This window comes from Cherax quadricarinatus, chromosome 36 (genome assembly GCF_038502225.1).
Source record: "Cherax quadricarinatus isolate ZL_2023a chromosome 36, ASM3850222v1, whole genome shotgun sequence".
Taxonomy (NCBI): Eukaryota; Metazoa; Arthropoda; class Malacostraca; order Decapoda; family Parastacidae; genus Cherax; species Cherax quadricarinatus.
The window spans coordinates 8,858,119-8,880,070 of record NC_091327.1 but is presented as its reverse complement, the minus strand read 5'-3'; positions in this window follow the sequence as shown (position 1 = coordinate 8,880,070).

Below are 21,952 nucleotides of genomic sequence, written 5' to 3'. Positions count from 1 at the left end.
GAGGCTTGTAGACTACCACAATGACTAGGTTTTGGTTCTCGACCTTTACTGCTAAAACTTCCACTACATCATTTGAGGCATTAAGCAGTTCTGTGCAAACAAGTGACTCTGCAATGTACAGGCCAACCCCCCCCCCTTTTGCCTGTTCACTCTGTCACATCTGTATAGGTTGTAACCTGGGATCCATATTTCGTTGTCCAAGTGATCCTTTATGTGGGTCTCAGTGAAAGCCGCGAACATTGCCTTTGCCTCTGCAAGCAGTCCACGGATGAAAGGTATTTTGTTGTTTGTTGCTGGCTTTAGACCCTGTATATTTGCAAAGAAGAATGTCATCGGACTGGTGGTATTGTTGGTACTGGGGGGGGGGGATTTTTTTTTCCGGCATTAGTATCTGTATCTGTTGGTTTGGAGTGGAGGCCATCGACTGTGGTTCCACTCCAGGAATGACTGGATTTGGTGTACGATTTCTGCCATTTCCTGCCAGTTTTTTTTCCTTCCTGGCACTAAAAAACCTCTCCCTCTTGAGTGGCTGTGGCTACCCAGGTTTTCCCATGGCCTGGATGTTTTGTATCTTTTTGTCCCCTTTAGATGGTGTGCCTGGCAATTTAAGTTATAGCACAGTCTTTCCTGTACTGAAGAGGGACACATTTCAGGGTGAAAAAGCTTACAGGAAGGGAGTTTGCATTTTCCTGTTGTCATATGGGCACGGCATTTTCTAGGGTGGTCATAGTTGCACGTCCCATCTGTTTTTCCAGATTTCCCATGCCTGCAGATACCAAGTGCATAGTATGTGCACAGGCTTGGTTTCCGTTTGCCTTGGGTTTCTGTGACTGTATTCCCTGTTGGTGCATGTTTCCCTGTCTTACCTTCTTATTCCTATCCTCCCTAGCACCAACAATGGAGCTCCCACCAGTTGTTTTTGGTAATATATCCTCACTATTGCTAGTGGAGTCCTCTTGTTTGCTATTTCCTGTGGTATTTCTAGTTTGCAATATTGGTTTTATCTTATCTTTGACTACACTTGTTTCCCCACTACGGCTCCTGTCCCCTATGAGGTCATTTATATGTATTCCTTCCTGCGTATAATTCCCGACTACCTGGACAAAATCTCCAGCTTCACCATTACTGTCTCCCAGGACAGCACCTACAGCTTCACCATTTCTGTCTACATGACCAGCATCAAGGGCAGTACCATCCAGCCCAGACTTTTTATGTTCTCATCTGTTGTAGAAAGCTTCCAGGTTGTCTATGAAAGCAGCTTTGATGTTATCGTCTGCGGTCTTCTTTGCCCTTCTTCGATCTTCATGACTTTGCATTTGGCAGGGTTGAATTCAAGAAGCCAGTTGCTGGACCACGTGTCCAGCCTGTCCAGGTCTCTTTGAAGTCCTGCCTGATCCTCATCTGATTTAATTCTCCTCATTAACTTCACATCATCTGCGAACAGGGACACCTCTAAGCCTGTCCCTTCCATCATGTCATTCTCATATACCAGAAATAGCACTGGTCCTAGGACCGACCCCTGTGGGACCCCACTCGTCACAGATGCCCACGGTGATACCTCATCCTGTACCATGACTCGTTGTTGCCTCCCTGTCAGGTATTCTCTGATCCACTGTCGTGCCCTTCCTCTTATACGCGTCTGATCCTCTAGTTTCTGCACTAGTCTCTTGTGAGGAACTGTGTCAAAGGCCTTCTTGCAGTCCAAGGAAATGCAATCAACCCACCCATCTCTCTCTTGTCTTATTTCTGTAACTTTGTTATAAAACTCCAGAAGGTTTGTGACACAGGATTTGCCTTCCATGAATCCGTGATGGTTGTCGTTTATAATCTTGTACCATTGCAGGTGCTCCACCATTCTCCTCCTGATAATCTTCTCCATGACTTTGCATACTATACACGTCAGTGACACTGGTCTGTAATTTAGTGCCTCTTTTCTGTCTCCTTTTTTAAAAATGGGAACTACATTAGCGGTCTTCCATACCTCAGGTAGTTGCCCAGTTTCAAGGGATGTGTTGAAGATTGTGGTTATTGGCACACACAGTTTATCTGCACCTTGCCTTCTATACCTCTTCCATTCTATAATGCACTTAGTTTTTGCCTCCCTGCACCTTCGGGTAAACCAAGGACTCGCTTTGGTCTTCCCATTGTTTCTGTTGCCCTTGGGAACAAACCTTTCCTCTGCCTTTCATTTTGTTGTTACATATTCCATCATTTCATTTACTGACTTTCCTACCATTTTTCTGTCGCACTGCACCTCCCGCAGAAAGTTCCTCATACCTGTGTAGTCGTCCCTTTTATAGTTTGGCTTTTCCCCTTCGACTCCTGTTACCCTCTCCACTTGTAACTCTACTATGTAATCAAAACTCAGGACTACGTGGTCACTAGCTCCGAGGGGCCTCTCATACGTGATGTCATCAATGTCTGAGTGGTGACACAAGGTCCAGTCCTGCTGGTTCCTCCTCCCCTCTCTCTCTGGTAGTGTCCCTGATGTGTTGATGCATGAGGTTTTCCAGTACCACATCCATCATCATGGCTCTCCATGTTTCGGGGTTCCCATGAGGCTCCAGGTTTTCCCAATCAATCTCCCTGTGGTTGAAATCATCCATAACCAGTAACTTTGTTCTGGACGATTGAGCTCTTCGTGCCACCTCAGCCAGTGTGTCCACTATTGCTCTGTTGTTCTCATCATATTCCTCTCCTGGCCTCCTGCAGTTTGGTGGGTTATTTCACTGCAATGACTACCTTATGTTCCCCAGATTGAATTGTACCTACTATGTAGTCCCTTTCTCCAATCTCGTCCATGCCTTCCATTTCCTCAAAACTACATCGTTTTTTTATGAGCAGTGCAACCCCTCCTCCCCCTCTGCTCCTTCTATCTTTCCTCAGGATCTAATATCCCAGTGGGATGACTGCATCTGTTATTGTCTCAGTGAGTCTCGTTTCTGGGACTGCTATGATGTCTGGGAACTTTGCGTTGATTCTTTCATGCCACTCCTCATATTTATTTGCTATTCCATCTGCGTTTGTGTACCACACCTTCAGCTTCTTGTCTATCACGGTGGACCTGGGAGAATACTGGGGTTGGGGGAGCGGGAGCCCTGGTGGGGGGCCTATGGGGATTTGTGGTGTGGGTGGGGTTTGTGATGGGGGTGAGGGCAGTGTGTACTCACCTAATTGTACTCACCTAATTGTGGTTGCAGGGGTCGAGACTCAGCTCCTGGCCCTGCCTCTTCACTGATCGCTACTAGGTCCTCTCTCTCTCTGCTTCCTGAGCTGTATCATACCTCTTCTTAAAACTATGTATGGTTCCTGCCTCCACTACTTCACTTGCTAGGCTATTCCACTTCCTGACAACTCTATGACTGAAGAAATACTTCCTAACGTCCCTGTGACTCATCTGAGTCTTCAGCTTCCAGTTGTGACCCCTTATCCCTGTGTCCCCTCTCTGGAACATCCTATCTCTGTCCACCTTGTCTATTCCCCGCAGTATCTTGTATGTCGTTATCATGTCTTCCCTGACCCTTCTGTCCTCCAGTGTCGTCAGTCCGATTTCCCTCAACCTTTCCTCGTATGACACTCCCCTGAGCTCTGGGACTAGCCTTGTTGCAAACCTTTGCACTTTCTCTAACTTCTTGACGTGCTTGACTAGGTGTGGGTTCCAGACTGGTGCTGCATACTCCAGTATGGGCCTAACATACACACTGTACAGTGTCTTGAACGATTCCTTATTAAGGTATCGGAACGCTATTCTCAGGTTTGCCAGGCGCCCGTATGCTGCAGCAGTTATTTGGTTGATGTGTGCCTCCGGTGACGTGCTTGGTGTTATGGTCACCCCAAGGTCTTTCTCTCTGAGTGAGGTCTGTAGTCTTTGTCCACCTAGCCTATACTCTGTCTGCGGTCTTCTTTGCCCCTCCCCAATCTTCATGACTTTGCATTTGGCTGGATTGAATTCGAGAAGCCAGTTACTGGATCACATGTCCAGCCTGTCCAGGTCTCTTTACAGTCCTGCCTCATCCTCATCTGATTTAATTCTTCTCATCAACTTCACATCATCTGCGAACAGGGACACTTCAGAGTCTATTCCTTCCATCATGTCGTTCACATATATCAAAAATAGCACTGGTCCTAGAACTGACCCCTGTGGGACCCCGCTCGTCACAGGCGCCCACTGTGATACCTCTTCACGTACCATGACTCGTTGCTGCCTCCCTGTCAGGTATTCCCTGATCCATTGCAGTGCCCTCCCTGTTACATGCGCCTGATCCTCCAGCTTCTGCACTAATCTCTTGTGGGGAACTGTGTCAAAGGCCTTCCTGCAGTCTAGGAAAATGCAATCTACCCACCCCTCTCTCTCGTGTCTTACTTCTGTTACCTTGTCATAAAACTCCAGGAGGTTTGTGATACACGATTTGCCTTCCATGAACCCATGCTGGTTTTTTATTTATAATCTTGTTCCTTTCCAGGTGTTCGACCACTCTCCTCCTGATAATCGTCTCCATGACTTTGCACACAATACATGTCAGAGATACAGGTCTGTAGTTTAGCACCTCGTTTCTGTTTCCTTTCTTAAATATGGGGACTACATTAGCTGTCTTCCATTTCTCAGGTAGTTGCCCAGTTTCAAGGGATGTGTTGAAGATTGTGGTTAGAGGCACGCACAGCATCTCTGCTCCTTCTCTAAGGACCCATGGGGAGATGTTGTCCGGTCCCGTCGCCTTTGAGGTGTCAAGGTCACTTAGGAGCTTCTTCACCTCCTCCTCGGTTGTTCGTATGTCATCCAACACTTGTTGGTATTTTCCCTTTTGATGTTCCCTTCTGTGCTGTCTTCCCACAGCCCTTCCTATCTCTACTGTAAAAACTTCCTTAAATCTCCTGTTCAGCTCCTCACATACCTCCTGATCATTTCTTGTGAGTTCTCCACCTTTTGTCCTTAATCTGATCACCTGGTCTTTGACTATTGTCTTCCTTCTGATGTGGCTATACAACAGTTTCGGGTCAGTCTTGATTCTCGATGCTATGTCATTTTCATACTGTCGCTGGGCCTCCCTCCTTACCTATGCATACTCATTCCTGGCTCTGCGACTGATCTCCCTATTTTCGTGTGTTCTCTGCCTTCTGTACTTTTTCCATTCTCTATTGCACTTCGTTTTTGCCTCCTTACACCGTTGGGTAAACCAGGGGCTCATTCTGGTCTTCCCATTGTTACTGTTGCCCTTGGGAACAAACCTTTCCACTGCCTCCTTGCATTTTGTTGTTACATATTCCATCATTTCATTTACTGGTTTTCCTGCCAGTTCTCTGTCCCAATGGACCTCCTGCAGGAAGTTCTTCAACCCTATGTAGTCCCCTCTTTTATAGTCAGGCTTTTCCCATTCAACTCCTGTTATTCTCTCCACTTGCAGCTCTACTATGTATTCAAAGCACAGAACCACGTGGTCGCTAGCTCCTAGGGGACTCTCATACTTGATGTCCTCAATGTCTAAGCTGCCCAGGGTGAACACAAGGTCCAATCTTGCTGGTTCATCCTCCCCTCTCACTCTGGTAGTGTCCTTAACATGTTTGTGCATGAGGTTTTCCAGCACCACATCCAACATCCTGGCTCTCCATGTTTCAGGACCCCCATGGGGCTCCAGGTTTTCCCAGTCAATCTCCCTGTGGTTGAAATCCCCCATAACCAGCAACTTTGCTCTGCTGGAGTGAGCTCTTCTTGCCACCTCAGCAAGTGTGTCCAACGTTGCTCTGTTACTCTCTTCATATTACTCTCTTGGCCTCCTGCAGTTCTGTGGTGGATTATACATCACTGCAATGACCACTTTATGTTCCCCAGACTGAGGTGTACCTACTATGTAGTCTCTTTCTCCCGTCTCATCTATGCCTTCCATTTTCTCGAATTTCCATCTGTTTTTTACGAGCAGAGCAACCCCATCTCCCCGTCTGCCCCTTCTATCTTTCCTCATGATCTGGTATCCTGGTGGGAAGATTGCATCTGTTATTGTCTCTGTGAGTTTTGTTTCTGTAACTGCTATGATGTCTGGGGACTTCTCATTGATTTTTTCTTGCCATTCCTCATGTTTATTCGTTAATCCATCGGGTGTGGCCCGGTGGCCTGGTGGCTAAAGCTCCCGCTTCACACACGGAGGGCCCGGGTTCGATTCCCGGCGGGTGGAAACATTCGACACGTTTCCTTACACCTGTTGTCCTGTTCACCTAGCAGCAAATAGGTACCTGGGTGTTAGTCGACTGGTGTGGGTCGCATCCTGGGGGACAAGATTAAGGACCCCAATGGAAATAAGTTAGACAGTCCTCGATGACGCACTGACTTTCTTGGGTTATCCTGGGTGGCTAACCCTCCGGGGTTAAAAATCCGAACGAAATCTTATCTTATCTTATCTTGCATTTGTGTACCAAACCTTCAACTTCTGTTCTAATACTGTAAGTGTGGTGTGGGGGGTGGGAACAGAGGGATTGGTGTGTGATGGTTGGTTTGGATTGTTCAGTTGCCTTGGGGGTGTCGTGGCTGGAATCCTTCTGCAGGTGTTTCTGGAGGGTGTGCTTGTCCTTCCATTTGATCCTGGGTTATTCTGCTCTCCTTTTTCATTTCCTCCCATTTGTAAATGCTGCAGCAAGGAGGCAGTTGGAGGCAGTGGAGATGTCCTGTCTAAGAGCAATGTGTGGTGTAAATATTATGCAGAAAATTCGGAGTGTGGAAATTAGGAGGTGTGGAGTTAATAAAAGTATAAGTCAGAGGGCTGAAGAGGGTTTGTTGAGGTGGTTTGGTCATTTAGAGAGAATGGATCAAAGTAGAATGACATGGAAAACGTATAAATCTGTAGGGGAAGGAAGGTGGGTTAGGGGTTGTCCTCGAAAAGGTTGGAGGGAGCGGGTAAAGGAGGTGTTGTGGGTGAGGGGTTTGGACTTCCAGCAAGCGTGCGTGAGCGTGTTAGATAGGAGTGAATGGAGACAGATGGTATTTGGGACCTGACGATCTGTTGGAGTGTGAGCAGGGTAATATTTAGTGAAGGGATTCAGGGAAACCGGTTATTTTCATATAGTCGGACTTGAGTCCTGGAAATGGGAAGTACAATGCCTGCACTCTAAAGGAGGGGTTTGGGATATTGGCAGTTTGGAGAGATATATTGTGTATTTTTATACATATATACTTCTAAGCTGTTGTATTCTGGGCACCTCTGCAAAAACAGTGATTAAGTGTGAGTGAGGTGAAAGTGTTGAATGTTGATGAAAGTATTTTCTTTTTGGGGATTTTCTTTCTCTTTGAGTCACCCTGCCTCAGTGGGAGATGGCTGACTTGTTGAAAAAAAAAATATATATATATACACCCACTATCCGACTTATGACCTGCTCGACATACAACGACTCGACTCATGACCGTGTTTTTTATGCCAAATTTCTGGGAAATAAACAAGTGCTTATGTTGTACACAGTGTTTATCCTAAACCTTACAGTATAAAATACAGTACTAACAGCATAAAAAGTAAAGTAAAACATGAAATACCAAAATAAAACAATAAAATAAAGTCATTACAAAAATGTTATGTTGATATTCAGTAGTAAAGTTTGACTTACGTCCATTTCGACTTACGACCGGTTTCTCGGAACCGAACTCGGTCGTAAGTCGGATGGTAGGTGTATATATATGTATATATATATATATATATATATATATATATACAGTGGACCCTCGCCTAACGATATTAATCTGTTCCTGAGAGCTTAACGTTAGGCGAAATTATCGTTAGCCGAATTAATTTTCCCCCTAAGAAATAATGGAAATCAAATTAATCCGTTCCTGACACCCCAAAGTATGAAAAAAAAATTTTACCACATGAAATATTAATTTTAATACACACAAACTGAATAAGACATGCACAGTTACATGACACTTACCTTTATTGAAGATCTGGTGATGATTGATGGGATGGGAGGAGGGGAGTGTGTGGATGGTGTTAATGTTTAGAAGGAGAAGAATTCCCTTCCATTAGGACTTGAGGTGGCAAGTCCTTTTCTGGGGTTACTTCCTTTCTTATTTTAATGCCACTATAACCAGCTTGAGAGTCACAGGACTTCTGTCGCACAACATATCTGTCCATAGAGGCCTGTACCTCCCGTTTCTTTATGACATTCTTAAAGTGTTTCACAACATTGTCAGTGTAATAGTCACCAGCACAGCTTGCAATAGCTGTGTGAGGGTGATTTTCATCAAAAAAGGTTTGCACTTTAAGCCATATTGCACACATTTCCTTAATCTTTGAAGAAGGCAACTTCCTCAATTTCTCTATCCCCTCCTCCAGAGCAGTTTCCTCAGGTCTGGCCTCTTGCTGTTGAAGATGATCTAGCAGCTCATCAGTGGTTAGTTCATCACTGTCCTCCTCCACCAACTCTTCCACATCCTCCCCACTAACCTCCAACCCCAAGGACTTCCCCAATGTCACAATTGATTCCACAACTGGCATAGGCTTCTCAGGGTTAGCCTCAAATCCTTCAAAATCCCTTTTGTCTACACATTCTGGCCACAGTTTCTTCCAAGCAGAGTTCAAGGTCCTCTTAGTCACTTCCTCTCAAGCCTTACCTATAATGATTACACAACTGAGGATGCTAAAGTGATCTCTCCAAAACTCTCTTAGAGTCAACTGAGTTTCTGAGGTCACTACAAAGCACCTTTCAAACATAGCTTTTGTGTAGAGTTTTTTGAAGTTTGCAATGACCTGCTGGTCCATGGGCTGCAGGAGAGGAGTGGTATTAGGAGGCAAAAACTTGACCTTAATGAAGCTCATTTCCGCAGAAAGTCGCTCTGCCACATCTGAAGGATGACCAGGAGCATTGTCTAATACCAGGAGGCACTTAAGGTCTAATTTATTTTCCAGGAGGTAATTTTTCACAGTGGGGGCAAATGCATGGTGTAACCAGTCATAGAAAAAGTCCCTAGTGACCCATGCCTTACTGTTTGCCCTCCACAGCACACACAAATTAGCCTTGAGGACATTGTTTTTCCTGAACACTCTGGGAGTTTCAGAGTGATACACCAATAAAGGCTTCACTTTGCAATCACCACTAGTATAAGCACACATCAACAGAGTAAGCCTGTCTTTCATAGGCTTATGTCCTTGGAGTGCCTTTTCCTCCTAAGTAATGTAGGTCCTGCTTGGCATTTTCTTCCAAACCAGGCCTGTTTTGTCACAGTTAAACACTTGTTCAGGTTTCAGTCCTTCACTGTCTATGTACTCCTTGAATTCCTGCACATATTTTTCAGCCACTTTGTGGTCCGAACTGGCAGCCTCACCATGCCTTATCACACTATGTATGCCTCTACGATTCTTAAATCTCTCAAACCAACCTTTGCTGGCCTTAAATTCACTCACATCACCAACATCAAAGACCTGGGAGTGATCATGTCGGAGGATCTCACCTTCAAGGACCATAACATTGTATCAATCACAGCTGCTAGAAAAATGACAGGATGGATAATGAGAACCTTCAAAACTAGGGATGCCAAGCCCATGATGACACTCTTCAGATCACTTGTTCTATCTAGGCTGGAATATTGCTGCACACTAACAGCACCTTTCAAGGCAGGTGAAATTGCTGACCTAGAAAATGTACAGAGAACCTTCACGGCACGCATAACGGAGATAAAATACCTCAATTACTGGGAGCGCTTGAGGTTCCTGAACCTGTATTCCCTGGAACGCAGGCAGGAGAGATACATGATTATATACACCTGGAAAATCCTAGAGGGACTAGTACCGAACTTGCACACGAAAATCACTCACTACGAAAACAAAAGACTTGGCAGATGATGCAACATCCCCCCAATGAAAAGCAGGGGTGTCACTAGCACGTTAAGTGACCATACAATAAGTGTCAGGGGCCCGAGACTGTTCAAATGCATCCCAGTATACATAAGGGGGATTACCAATAGACCCCTGGCAGTCTTCAAGCTGGCACTGGACAAGCACCTAAAGTCGGTACCTGACCAGCCGGGCTGTGGCTCATACGTTGGATTGTGTGCAGCCAGCAGTAACAGCCTGGTTGATCAGGCTCTGATCCACCAGGAGGCCTGGTCACAGACCGGGCCGCGGGGGCGTTGGCCCCCGGAACTCTCTCCAGGTAAACTCCCCCAGGTAAACTAGTTGCAGGCATTTTTTATAATTAAATCGTCATGCAACTTCCTAGCCTTTTCACATATGATCACTTGAGAGATGCTATCTCCTACTATCTGCTTTTCATTTATCCACACCAATAACAGTCTCTCAACATCTTCTATCACTTGCAATCTCTGTTTCGAAAACAAAGTTGCACCTTTGGCAAGAACAGCTTCCTCGATTGCCGTTTTCTTGGCCACAATAGTAGCAATGGTTGATTGGGGTTTTGTGTACAACCTGGCCAGCTCGGAGACACGCACTCCACTTTCATAGCAATGATCTCTTTCTTCATATCCATAGTAATTCTCACCCTTTTTCCTGTAGGGTTGGCACAAAAGCTTTCTTGGGGCCCATGGTGACTTATTTTGCAGGTGCAATCACTAAAAAGGCTGTGATAATATGGAATGTTCTGATTGTATGCTTGGATGCGACCGTGGTGGCTGGCTTGTAAACACTGGCACCCTTGGAACAAGTGAGGCGGGCTCAGGCCGCACGTGGACGCGTCTCGAACGAATCCCGTTGAGCGAGTTTTTTAGCACTAGCCGAGGCAAAATTTTTACGTTAAAATGTATCGCTAGGCGGATTTAACGTTATGCGATGCCATCGTTAGGCGAGGGTCCACTGTATATATATATATATAAACAACACTGCACTAGCCAAAGACTTGAACCCATGCTGCTTTGGCCTGCCTCATGGTGGGCGAAAACACATGACGCCCTTATCCACTGAACCATACGATCCTTAAGAGTAGGGCATCCAGCAGAACTGGATGTGGTACTCCCTACCCGAGGACACACGATGGTGTGGATGACTCTTGGCTAATTTCATTCTAGTCCCTGTTTGGTGTACTAGTTCAACAAGCAGTATTTTATATTACTGTGAACCACGAACGAATGGTATTGATCAATAACAACACTGCACTAGCCAAGGACTCAAACCCATGCTGCTTTGGCCCGCCTCTTGGTGGATGAAAACACATGACGCCCTTATCCACTGAAACACACGATCCTTAAGAGTAGGGCATCCAGCAGAACTAGATGTGGTACTCCCTACCCAAGGACGCACGATGGTGTGGATGACTAGGCTAATTTCATTCTAGTCCCTGTTTAGTGTACTAGTTCAACAAGCAGTATTTTATATTATTGTGGCCATGAACGAGTGATATTGATCAATAACAACACTGCACTAGCCAAGGACTCGAACCCATGCTGCTTTGGCCCACCTCATGGTGGACAAAAACACATGACACTCCTATCCACAGAAACACACGATCCTTAAGAGTAGGGCATCCAGCAGAACTGGATGTAGTACTCCCTACCCAAGGACACACGATGGTGTGGATGAATCTAGGCTAATTTCATTCTAGTCCGTTTGGTGTACTAGTTCAACGAGCAGTGTTTTATATTATTGTGACCACGAACGAGTGGTATTGATCAATAACAACACTGCACTGAACCATATGATCCTTAAGAGTAGGGCATCCAGCAGAACTGAATGTGGTACTCCCTACCCAAGGACACACAATGGTTTGGATGACTCTTGGCTAATTTCATTCTAGTCCCTGTTTGGTGTACTAGTTCAACGAGCAGTATTTTATATTATTGTGACCACGAACGAGTGGTATTGATCAATAACAACACTGCACTAGCCAATGACTTGAACCCATGCTGCTTTGGCCTGCCTCATGGTGGGCGAAAACACATGACGCTCTTATCCACTGAACCATATGATCCTTAAGAGTAGGGCATCCAGCGGAACTGGATGTGGTACTCCCTACCCAAGGACACACGATGGTGTGGATGACTCTAGGCTAATTTCATTCATATGGTTCAGTGGATAAGGGCATCCTGTGTTTTCGCCCACCATGAGGCAGGCCAAAGCAGCATGGGTTCAAGTCCTTGGCTAGTGCAGTGTTATTGATCAATACCACTCATTCGTGGTCACAATAACATAAAATACTGCTCGTTGAACTAGTACACCAAACAGTGACTAGAACGAAATTGGCCTAGAGTCATCCACACCATCGTGTGTCCTTGGGTAGTGAGTACCACATTCAGTTCCACTGGATGACCTACTCTTAAGGATCGTATGGTTCAGTTTGAGGAATTGTTAAATGTTGATGAAGATAGGGAAGCTGTGATTTCGTGTATAGGGCAAGGAGGAATAACATCTTGTAGGAGTGAGGAAGAGCCAGTTGTGAGTGTGGGGGAAGTTCGTGAGGCAGTAGGTAAAATGAAAGGGGGTAAGGCAGCCGGGATTGATGGGATAAAGATAGAAATGTTAAAAGCAGGTGGGGATATAGTTTTGGAGTGGTTGGTGCAATTATTTAATAAATGTATGGAAGAGGGTAAGGTACCTAGGGATTGGCAGAGAGCATGCATAGTTCCTTTGTATAAAGGCAAAGGGGATAAAAGAGAGTGCAAAAATTATAGGGGGATAAGTCTGTTGAGTGTACCTGGTAAAGTGTATGGTAGAGTTATAATTGAAAGAATTAAGAGTAAGACGGAGAATAGGATAGCAGATGAACAAGGAGGCTTTAGGAAAGGTAGGGGGTGTGTGGACCAGGTGTTTACAGTGAAACATATAAGTGAACAGTATTTAGATAAGGCTAAAGAGGTCTTTGTGGCATTTATGGATTTGGAAAAGGCGTATGACAGGGTGGATAGGGGGGCAATGTGGCAGATGTTGCAAGTGTATGGTGTAGGAGGTAGGTTACTGAAAGCAGTGAAGAGTTTTTACGAGGATAGTGAGGCTCAAGTTAGAGTATGTAGAAAAGAGGGAAATTTTTTCCCAGTAAAAGTAGGCCTTAGACAAGGATGTGTGATGTCACCGTGGTTGTTTAATATATTTATAGATGGGGTTGTAAGAGAAGTAAATGCGAGGGTCTTGGCAAGAGGCGTGGAGTTAAAAGATAAAGAATCACACACAGGGTGGGAGTTGTCACAGCTGCTCTTTGCTGATGACACTGTGCTCTTGGGAGATTCTGAAGAGAAGCTGCAGAGATTGGTGGATGAATTTGGTAGGGTGTGCAAAAGAAGAAAATTAAAGGTGAATACAGGAAAGAGTAAGGTTATGAGGATAACAAAAAGATTAGGTGATGAAAGATTGAATATCAGATTGGAGGGAGAGAGTATGGAGGAGGTGAACGTATTCAGATATTTGGGAGTGGACGTGTCAGCGGATGGGTCTATGAAAGATGAGGTGAATCATAGAATTGATGAGGGAAAAAGAGTGAGTGGTGCACTTAGGAGTCTGTGGAGACAGAGAACTTTGTCCTTGGAGGCAAAGAGGGGAATGTATGAGAGTATAGTTTTACCAACGCTCTTATATGGGTGTGAAGCATGGGTGATGAATGTTGCAGCGAGGAGAAGGCTGGAGGCAGTGGAGATGTCATGTCTGAGGGCAATGTGTGGTGTGAATATAATGCAGAGAATTCGTAGTTTGGAAGTTAGGAGGAGGTGCGGGATTACCAAAACTGTTGTCCAGAGGGCTGAGGAAGGGTTGTTGAGGTGGTTCGGACATGTAGAGAGAATGGAGCGAAACAGAATAACTTCAAGAGTGTATCAGTCTGTAGTGGAAGGAAGGCGGGGTAGGGGTCGGCCTAGGAAGGGTTGGAGGGAGGGGGTAAAGGAGGTTTTGTGTGCGAGGGGCTTGGACTTCCAGCAGGCATGCGTGAGCGTGTTTGATAGGAGTGAATGGAGACAAATGGTTTTTAATACTTGACGTGCTGTTGGAGTGTGAGCAAAGTAACATTTATGAAGGGATTCAGGGAAACCGGCAGGCCGGACTTGAGTCCTGGAGATGGGAAGTACAGTGCCTGCACTCTGAAGGAGGGGTGTTAATGTTGCAGTTTAAAAACTGTAGTGTAAAGCACCCTTCTGGCAAGACAGTGATGGAGTGAATGATGGTGAAAGTTTTTCTTTTTCGGGCCACCCTGCCTTGGTGGGAATCGGCCAGTGTGATAATAAAAAAAAAAAAAAATATATATATATATATATATATATATATATATATATATATATATATATATATATATATATATATATATATATATATATATATATATATATATATATATATATATATATATATATATATATATAAAAACGAAAGTTTCTCCTTTTACATTTAGTAATATATACAGGAGAAGAGGTTACTAGCCCCTTGCTCCCGGCATTTTAGTCGCCTCTTACAACACGCATGGCTTACGGAGGAAGAATTCTGTTCCACTTCCCCATGGAGATAAGAGGAAATAAACAAGAATAAGAACTAGAAAGAAAATAGAAGAAAACCCAGAGGGGTGTGTATATATGTGCTTGTACATGTATGTGTAGTGTGACCTAAGTGTAAGTAGAAGTAGCAAGACGTACCTGAAATCTTGCATGTTCATGAGACAGAAAAAAGGACACCAGCAATCCTACCATCATGTAAAACAATTACAGGCTTTCGTTTTACACTCACTTGGCAGGACGGTAGTACCTCCCTGGGCGGTTGCTGTCTACCAACCTACTACCTATAATATATATATATATATATATATATATATATATATATATATATATATATATATATATATATATATATATAGGAGTAGGAGGCAGAGAGTGTGTTTTCCTGGGGCTGGGATGAAGGATATTGTTAGCCGTCTGGACGACATCATGAGAGGTAATGGGAGCAATCCTATTATCTGTCTCAGTGCTGGAGGCAACGTGTTGGCAGACGTAGGAGTGAAGACCTGATTAGCAGGTATAAGTCAGCAATAGAGATAATTAGGAGGAAGGGTGGGAAACCTGTCATATGTGGCATTTTGCCAAGGAGAGGAGTTGGAAATGATTGGTTGTCAAGGGCAATTGGTGTCAATTGTTGGCTGGACAAATACTGTAAGGAAAATGCAGTAACATTCATTGACAACTGGGATTTCTTCTATGGCAGAAATGACATGTATGCCAGGGATGGGGTTCACTTATCTAGGTTTGGGGTGGGAGCACTGGCCAACACAGTTGAGGGAGCAGTTAGGTCTTTAAACTAGAAATAGATAGTAGTATGGGTTTTTGTGGAAAATCAATGAATTTTGAGTGTAGCGATAGTGTGAGTTTTAAGGAAACCAGTTATAGGCAGAATGAGGAAGAGTTATTGATGAACATAGGAAAGCCAATGGCATTAGGTGATAAGGAGAGCAACAGGCAAAGTGGAGAAACAGAAATCGGGAAGAAAAAAGAGAAGGGAGGGTCCTTGAATAAATATTACACAAATAGTTGTAGTGCTAGGAATAAGATGGACGAGTTGAGACTAGTTGCTAGTGCAGGTAACATTGATGTATTTGCCTTAACTGAGACGTGGTTCAATACAAAAAATTGGGACATGCCTGCCGAATGTCACATACAGGGTTTTAAATTGTTCCAAGTGGACAGAAGTATCGGGAAGGGGGGTGGGGTGGCACTGTATGTCCGAGATCGCTTGAACTGTTGCATAAATACAGGTATAAAGTCTGAAACCCATAGTGAGTCTGTTTGGATAGAATTTTCAGAGGGACATGAAAAATTTATTTTAGGTGTAATATACTGTCCCCCAAACTTAGATAGGGACCAAGGGAGACTACTATGGGAGGAAATTGTTAAGGCCACCAGGCACGATAATGTAGTAATTCTAGGAGACTTTAACTTTAGTCATAATGATTGAAATTTCTTGACTGGGAATTTAGAATCAAACAACTTCTTAGAAGTAGTTCAGGATTGTTTTTTGAAGCAGTTTGCTTGACTTAGTTCTGGCAAACAATGAATCCTTTGTTAATAATTTAGAAATTTCAGAGGAACTTGGTGCTAGCAACCACAAATCAATTACTTTTACCATTGAATGGAAGTATGATAGTAGGGATAACTCAGTAACAGTTCCAGATTTTCGCTTAGCAGATTACAATGGGCTTAGAGAACACTTATCATCTGTAGACTGGAGTAACAAAGAGAACTATCAGTATGACAGCTTTCTTAACACAATACATGCTGAAGAATTGAGACACTTATGCAACACATGGGAATCTTTATTGAAGAAACGTTTCGCCACACAGTGGCTTCATCAGTCCAATACAAAGAGGAAGGCAAAGGACACAAGTGCAACTAATGTGACATTTATTGTGGCAACGTTTCGCTCTCCAGGAGCTTTATCAAGCCATTACCATAATGGCTTGATAAAGCTCCTGGAGAGCGAAACGCTGCCACAATAAATGTCACATTAGTTGCACTTGTGTCCTTTTACTTTACATATTGTCAGTAATTCTACCTACTTTATTACAAAGTTGAAATCGTTAAGAAGAGGATAAGTTTGAGGTAATCAGTCCCTCAACCTGGAATCGATGTGTTCAGTCCATCACTCTTGTAGGAAACAAGAGTGATGGACTGAACACATCGATTCCAGGTTGAGGGACTGATTACCTCAAACTTATCCTCTTCTTAACGATTTCAACTTTGTATTGGACTGATGAAACCACTGTGTGGCGAAACGTTTCTTCAATAAAGATTCCCATGTATTGCATAAGTGTCTCAATTCTTCAACTTGTCAGTTTTCAAAACCATTCATCACAATACATGCTGTAGATGAATGGTACAAAGAACCGACACGTTGTTAAATTAGACACATGTGCAACTCTTGGGTATCTTTATTGAGGAAGCGTTTCGCCACACAGTGGCTTCATCAGTCCATACAAAGGATAAACTTGAAGAACAGGAGGAGAATGAGGTAATCAGTTCCTCAAACTTGAGTCGATGTGTTCTGTCCATCAATCATGAATAGAATACGGCATGTGAGCGGAGAGGCAGCTTATATACCGTAGGCAGGAGAGGTGCAGCAGTCGTAGGTGGTGTCACATTTGTTCAATGTGGAAGTAGGTCGTGCCCAAGGGTTAGGCAAGCGAAGAATTCCCAAGTATTAAGATCCCAAGAAGTTGCAGTGTCTGACAGGTTTGTAGATGAATGGTTCAGAGAACCGACATGTTGATATATTAGACACATGGATGGACTGACCACATCGACTCAAGGTTGAGGGACTGATTACCTCATTCGCTTCCTGTTCTTCAAGTTAATCCTTTGTATGGACTGATGAAGCCACTGTGTGGCGAAACGTTTCTTCAATAAAGATACCCAAGAGTTGCACATGTGTCTAATTTAACAACAGGGATTAGTTTTAGGCCCATTGTTGTTAAGAACATAAGAACATAAGAAAGGAGGAACACTGCAGCAGGCCTGTTGGCCCATACTAGGCAGGTCCTTTACGATTCATCCCACTAATAAAACATTTGCCCAACCCAATTTTCAATGCTACCCAAGAAATAAGCTCTGATGTGCAAGTCCCACTCAAATCCAACCCCTCTCATATATTTATCCAACCTAAATTTGAAACTACCCAAAGTCCTAGCCTCAATAACCCAACTAGGTAGACTGTTCCACTCATCAACTACCCTATTTCCAAACCAATACTTTCCTATGTCCTTTCTAAATCTGAACTTATCTAATTTAAATCCATTATTGCGGGTTCTCTCTTGGAGAGATATCCTCAAGACCTTATTAATATCCCCTTTATTAATACCTATCTTCCACTTATACACTTCGATCATGTCTCCCCTCATTCTTCGTCTAACAAGTGAATGTAATTTAAGAGTCTTCAATCTTTCTTCATAAGGAAGATTTCTAATGCTATGTATTAATTTAGTCATTCTACGCTGAATGTTTTCTAACGAATTTATGTCCATTCTGTAATATGGAGACCAGAACTGAGCTGCATAATCTAGGTGAGGCCTTACTAATGATGTATAAAGCTGCAGTATAACCTCTGGACTTCTGTTGCTTACACTTCTTGATATAAATCCCAATAATCTATTTGCCTTATTACGTACGCTTAGGCATTGCTGTCTTGGTTTAAGGTTGCTGCTTACCATAACCCACAAGTCCTTTTCGCAATCTGTATGGCTAAGTTCTACATTATTTAACTTATAAGTGCTAGGGTTATAAGAACATAAGAATGAACACTGCAGAAGGCCTACTGGCTCATGCGAGGCAGGTCCTTATCAAAAGCTCTACCCAAAGCTACCCAATGACACCAATCAAACCCAGCCCCTCCCACTCATATATTTGTTCAGTCTCTTCTTAAAGCTACCCAAGGTCCTAGCCTCTACCACCCCACTGGGAAGACTGTTCCACGCATCTACAACTCTGTTAGAAAACCAGCACTTGCCTATGTCCTTTCTAAATCTAAATTTATCCAACTTAAATCCATTATTTCTGGTTCTTACCTGGTTCGACACCCTCAGTACTTTATTAATATCTCCCTTGTTTATGCCTGTCATCCACTTATACACTTCAATGATATCTCCCCTCATCTTACGCCTCTCCAGAGAGTGGAGATTTAAGGTTTTAAGTCTATCTTCATACGGGAGGTTCCTTACACAGTAAATCATTTTAGTCATTCTTCTCTGTATGTTCTCTAATGAGTCTATATCCATCTTGTAGTAAGGGAACCAAAACTGAGCAGCATAATCTAAATGAGGTCTCACTAGTGATGTATAGAGCTGTAAAATAACTTTTGGACTTCTGTTACTTATACTTCTTGAGATAAATCCAAGTAATCTGTTGGCCTTGTTGTGCACACTAAGGTACTGCTGTCTTGGCTTTAGATTTCTGCTTACCATGACTCCCAAGTCTTTTTCACATTCTGTATGATCAAGCTCTACTTCACCTAGATTATAGCTTCGAGGGTTATTTTCATTACCAAGGGCAAGTACCTTACACTTATCCACACTGAACTTCTCATCTGCCATTTTTCAGACCAAGACATTAATTTGTCCAAATTCTCCTGGAGTTCATTGATATCCTCCTCAGAGTGAATTATATGGCCTATCTTTTTTTTTTTTTTTTTTTTTTTTCAACAAGTCGGCCGTCTCCCACCGAGGCAGGGTGACCCAAAAAAGAAAGAAAATCCCCAAAAAGAAAATACTTTCATCATCATTCAACACTTTCACCACACTCGCACATTATCACTGTTTTTGCAGAGGTGCTCAGAATACAACAGTCTAGAAGCATACACATATAAAGATACACAACATATCCCTCCAAACTGCCAATATCCCAAACCCCTCCTTTAAAGTGCAGGCATTGTACTTCCCATTTCCAGGACTCAAGTCCGACTATATGAAAATAACCGGTTTCCCTGAATCCCTTCACTAAATATTACCCTGCTCACACTCCAACAGATCGTCAGGTCCCAAGTACCATTCGTCTCCATTCACTCCTATCTAACACGCTCACGCACGCTTGCTGGAAGCCTATCTTTGTATCATCAGCAAACTTACTCATGTCACTCGTAATCCCTTCATCAAGGTCATTAATGTAAATTATGAACAAGAGTGGGCCTAAAACTGATCCTTGTGGAACGCCACTAGTGACTAATCCCCATTCAGATTTCACTCCATTAATGGTAACTCTCTGCTTTCTGGGCCAACTTAACATTATTCCTTTCGTATGCCTTCACTCAGGGTGTCATTCCTTCTAAAAATGGTGTTACATGAGAATGGCAGTGTTTCTATTTATTCTACTGTGATAAAATGCATATACAGTACACTCATTAATTACCTTAAAATATTTGTAGTCCTAATGTAGGGTGAGAAGTGAGTTTTATTTGTAGGAAGTCAGGTTGGGTAGTATGAGTAACCAGGAAGGGCAGCCTTCCCCACCCCACCCACACGTAATGTAAACAAACCAGAAAAACGCGTCTGGTTTTTGCCACTTTACATTGTGTACAAGTTGTCTCCACACTGATACAGTAGAATAAATAGAGAGAAACACTGCCATTCTCATGTAACACCATTTTTAGAAGAAATGACACCCTGAGTGAAGGCATACGAAAGGAATAATTTTCTAGCTACCCCCCCAGTAACATTATAGTGTACACATTTTCTCTGATGTTGGACTACAAGTCGCCTGGCTACTACAAGTCCTACAAGTCGCCCGGTTACAACAAATCCTACAAGTCGCCTGGCTACCACAAGTCCTTCAAGTCGCCTGGCTACCGCAAGTTCTACAAGTTGCCTGGCTACCACAAGTCCTACAAGTTGCCTGGTTACCACAAGTCCTACAAGTCACCTGGATACCACAAGTCCTACAAGTTGCCTGGCTACCACAAGTCCTACAAGTTGCCTGGCTACCACAAGCCCTACAAGTTGCCTGGCTACCACAAGTCCTACAAGTCACCTGGCTACCACAAGTCCTACAAGTTGCCTGAGTTGCCTGGCTACCACAAGTCCTACAAGTTGCCTGGCTACCACAAGTCCTACAAGTTACCTGGCCACCACAAGTCCTACAAGTTGCCTGGCTACCACAAGTTCTACAAGTTGCCTGGCTACCACAAGTCTTACAAGTTGCCTGGCTACCACAAGTCCTACAAGTTGCCTGGCTACCACAAGTTCTACAAGTCACCTGGCTACCACAAGTCCTACAAGTTGCCTGGCTACCACAAGTCGCCTGGCTACCACAAGTCGCCTGGCTACCACAAGTCCTACAAGTCGCCTGGCTACCACAAGTCCTACAAGTCGCCTGGCTACCACAAGTCCTACAAGTAGTCTGGCTACCACAAGTCCTACAGGTTGCCTGGCTACCACAAGTCCTACAAGTCGCCTGGCTACCACAAGTCCTACAAGTCGCCTGGCTACCACAAGTCCTACAAGTCGCCTGGCTACCACAAGTCCTACAAGTAGCCTGGCTACCACAAGTCCTACAAGTTGCCTGGCTACCACAAGTCCTACAAGTAGCCTTGCTACTTTCACCATCATTCACACCTAATCATTGTCTTTTCAGAGGTGCCCAGATATGACAGTTTATATGTCACTCCAAAGAGCCAATATATATATATATAAATATTAATTCCATTGTCCTCTTAACCCGTAAACGGTCCAAACAAACGTATATATACGTTCACCTGCGCAGCCCCCGCATATTTTATAATTTTTTTATAGAAAAAATAGCACATTTTTTTAAGTGTTTTAGAATAAAAAAAAAATTAGGGTCAGTACTTACAGAGATATAAGGCCAGAAGTTGGCACTGGATGCTCATGTGACGGGATCATCGAGTCCTGCCACTTGCAGAAGTGTTGCCGATATACCTTTTTTTCTATTTTCATATTATTTTATATAATCTTTATGTTCTGATAATTACAATTTATAGTAGTTCTTGTCATTTCATAACCATTCTTTGTTCTGACACTAGTATTAGGTACTGAAATTGTTCTCAAATTGTCACAAACACATTGACAGGTGGACATTTACACCTGCCTTGGCCATTTATTGTCTTAGAATATATACAAAGTATTTATATGTCCCAGCAATGTTTTGGATATGTGGAAATATATAATAATAATGAGGAGGAGGAGGAGAAGGAGGAAGAGGAGGAGGAGGAAGAGGAGGAGGAGGAAGAGGAGAAAGAGGGGGAGAAAAAGGAGGAGGAGGAGGAGAATACATAATATAATAATAGGTAATAATAAGTTCCCTTCCATGCGTGTCATAAGATGCGACTAAAATGCCGGGGCTAGTGACCCCTTCTCCTGTATAAATTACTAAATTTAAAAAGAGAAACTTTTGTTTTCCTTTTTGGGTCACCCTGCCTTGGTGGGATATGGCCGGTTTGCTGAAAAAAGATGAATAAGTTCCCTTGAAGCATGAAAAACAAAGTCCACCCCTCACAGTGACATGATAAGATAACATTTGATAAGAGCTGACGTTTGACAAGCATACGCGAGGGTGCAGCATATAAGG